Genomic DNA, 3,894 nt, shown 5'->3' with positions numbered 1-3,894 from the left:
TGAGCTGCCGCCTCTGGCAGGCATAGTGTTATTATAGCGAGCAGCCTTGCCGGTCGGCTGCACTGAGCCAATGGCAGGGAGCCACTGGGCTGATACCGAGAGCTGTCAGAGGAGGACATCTGTCACACGCCGCCTTCACCGCCACCCACAGCCCCCACGCCCCGCTGCCCCCGCCGCGGACGGGCCGACACCCCACCCCGCCCCCCCACGCCGGGGAGGCGGCAGGTAAAGGGGCAGGGGCGGCACCCCCATGGCGGCCAGCGCCGGAGACCCGCATGCAGGCTGTGCCCCCCGGAGGGGCTCCCTTGTTCTGCCGGGGGGGGGGGGGGAGGGGGGGGCACGGGTGCGGCTCCTCCGGGATTCGGGGGGGCAGGAGGGAGTGATGCCCGGGCGTGCACCGCCCCCAGCCCAAAGCTCCTGCCCTCCTCCGACCAGCCTCCGCGCGCCGCCACCGCACCCTTTTCTTTTTTATCTTATATATATATATATATAGTTATAATATTTTAATGCGTGACCCGGCAGGCACCTTAACCTCGGCAGGGCGGAGCAGGCCCCCCGCGGCCCCCGCTCCCCGGGCCGGGGCGGTCAGGAGCACCCGCCGCCGCCCCGCCCGCCACCTTCGGCTCTGCTGGCCCGTGACGGCGTAAGTGGGTGACACCGGTCACCTCGCACCGCCGCGCAGCGCCAGCTCCATCCCGCCCCTTGCCGGTGCAGCAGCTCTCCGTGCCGCCGTAGCCCATTCTCGTGGCATCCCGCCGGGCCATCTTAAAAATCGGGAGCGTGCTGGCAAAACTTCTGGGTCGCGGCGTGTTTGCGGTGAGGATGGGAGGAGCTGCGGGGAACCGCTGCGCCGGCATCCCTGCCGGGGCGGCCCCGCATCTCTCCCGCGGTTGCCCTGCATCTCTGCCGGGGCGGCCCCGCATCCCCGCCGGAGTGGCTCCGCATCCCTCACCCCCCCGGCGGCGGCCCCGCCGCTGCCCCCCGCCCGCGGTGACTCACGGCGCTCACGGCGCGGCGGCCCGGCCCGGGGGTCGGCTGTGCCCGCCCTTCCTCGCAGGGCCTGGGCGGCTGCAGGGGAAACGGGAACCACCGTGGTTTGTTGCAGGCTCTGGCGCTGCCTCTGCGAGCCTCAGCCTCAGCCTTAACGTACGTATAGTGTACCCGCTCCGTTTTGTAAAGCCCCTAGCAGACTATAGATTAAAAGCCACCAGATAATCAGCACGTGGCAACTACAATATACACCGTACGCCTTCACGTTGTGTCTTTCTCTTTGCAGCACACAAATCAGAACTCGCTGCCAGAACCAGAATTTCTCAGTGTAAAGACATATTTAATAAAGATGCTCCCCCCTCCAAGAGATCTATGATTTGCAGCTTATCACTTAAGACTTAAAACTGGCTCATCTTCCATCCAGCTCTACCTTTGTTCTGCATTGCAAAAGTCGAGATTTTAAAGGGTGAAATTCCAGTGCCAAAAGAGAGAACACCTTAGAAAATAAGCCCAGAACCATGATACATCTGAAAATCTCTTAGTCAGCATTTACTGCTGGCAACATAACACCACCGTCCAATCATCTTGTCCTCCAAAATAATGGAACTGCTTACAGAAAACTGGGCGGGAGGCGGGGAGGAACACATTCCTGGCAGAAATTTGTCTTTGTTGTTTGTATCCCTGATGAAGGAAGCCCCAATTTACAAGAGGTGCCTTCCGCTGATAAGCATTTTCTATCGTTACAACCCTTCATACACAGTGAACAGTAAATTTTGACAGCTGTCCCTCATCCTTCAGCATTTTCAGTGCTTTGGGAGGAATCACAGAAATGGCAAAAGTGGGAAGTTTTGACAGCTGAAGCACAGGTAAGAGATCAGAATTTGCTGCCGCTTGTTGCAGCCAAAATAGAGAGTGAAAATGTACATCCACACAATAACACTATATTTGTGCTGATGAAGACGTACATGTACACCCAGAAATTACCAGCAAGTTTATTACAGTGTAAAAATGAAGCCGGTATTATAAATATTTGATAGGTTTAACAACATAGCACATTTAAGACCCAGTTCCCATTTAAGACAGGACCATGGGTGTGGCTCTCTTTCAAAAATGTCAGAACTTTAGGTAGGACAGAGTAATGAAAAGACATAAAATCATGAAACTCCTTTGTGGGAATAATGTATTCCAACTTGGACAACAATTTTTTTCCACCGTCTAAACATAACATTAGCGATGTGTCAGGACCCTTCTGCCTGGGAGGGAAACTCTTCACAGTCTACTCCATACATCCACCATTTCAAAGAATCAGAACATTTTTTCTCTGAAATCCTTCTGCTGACCATTTCATTACACATTACTGACACATTTATTTACACTTGCTACAATGGTACATGAGTCTTTTCAGGGTTGTACGGCCGTTCTCTGGCCTTTCAGAGGCATGCAGGCACTGCTTGCATGCTCCTGCTGGACTCCCGCAACTTGGGAGACATCAGAGAAATAATCTACTGCCATAGCTCAAGTTTGAAAGGATTACTGTGCTTTTTAATGAGTGAGAGTGCCCGAAACAGCTTTGAAAACCTACTATAGCTGCTGCTGCTGCTATGGGATTGTTGTCCTCCTCTATTAAAGGAGGAAAACCAACCCCAACTAAAGACCTCTTGATTCCTCCAAAGCCCTCTATAAATGATAAAGAAAGTTCTGCTAAACATCACCTAATAAACAAAATACACTTTTTCTACTCCTACTTATTCTGGGTGGCCTTTTTTTTTTTTTTTTTTTTTTTTTTTGGCTGCTTCTCTGATACTTTGCTATCTCTAGTTTTCCTTGTTTCTCCCTTTAATCCTTCAGTGTACTCTTCCTGCCTCATTCTGTTTCTCTGTTGTGATCACACAGGCTCAAGATGCTGCTTCCTTCCCAAATCTTTTTTTTATCTTAGACTGCTAATTTCATCAGCTCCTACATACCATCACTCTTACCTATGTCTGTCTCAGTCCTGTTCTCCTGGATAATTATCTAGGTTTTGAGCCGTGGATACTGTTATTTATTCAAATCTCTGCCATATAATAATAACCAGTGCTGCCAATTAACTCATTCTCTTATTCTCCCTGTTACTTCCTATTTGGAAAAATCTTCAAGGAGTTCTTTCTCTATAAAACTGCAAATATCAACTCAAGAAACAGGCTATGGGTTTGAAAGACTTTCTGGAAAACTTGTGAACTGGAAGCCAGTGAATAAATTACACTTATTCACATGCACTGTACTGTTTTTCTGCCTGTGACAAAACTCAGTATTCTGCATTTTAACATTTAATAGTATTCCTCAATCAAGAAATAGTCCTAGCATAATCCAGGAAAAAAAATTCAACAATATAAACAATTGACTTTTGGTTAACAGTCTTTAAAGCATGGCACAGAGTATGTTACCAAGTGAACGTATCCTGAGAAATCATTCACCCACTACTGAAACATATCCATCAAGTATGGAAAGAAATATCTGCGCTGTAAGTCACCAGAAACTCAATTCAGCTGCCATAGCAATTCTTATCGAATTCAACAAAATGCAGTTTATCCTAGGAATATCTGCCTGTAAGTAATCTGCTGAGGCACACCTTTTTACCCTTACTTACTGTCTCCTGCACTATCAGCCTCCTTTTATTGCACTCCTCCTCTTTTCCTCTCACTTAGCCTTGGATATTTCCCCCCGTTTCAGATGTCTGTTACCCTTGGGTTAAGCGTAAGGAAAAATGAGAGTATCCCATGTACCTTTTAAAGGCCATTATGGTGTAATACACATTATAGACTATATTACAACTGCATTCATTCATCAGCTGTGGGGGTTGTGCAGCTAGAAAAAAGGAAACTGGGACACTGGCAGCCTAGTTCCTCAGCACATCCTTCACTGTAT

The sequence above is a fragment of the Falco punctatus genome (genome assembly GCF_963210335.1).
Source record: "Falco punctatus genome assembly, chromosome: 8".
NCBI classification, from domain to species: domain Eukaryota; kingdom Metazoa; phylum Chordata; class Aves; order Falconiformes; family Falconidae; genus Falco; species Falco punctatus.
Note: the sequence above shows the minus strand (reverse complement) of the source record.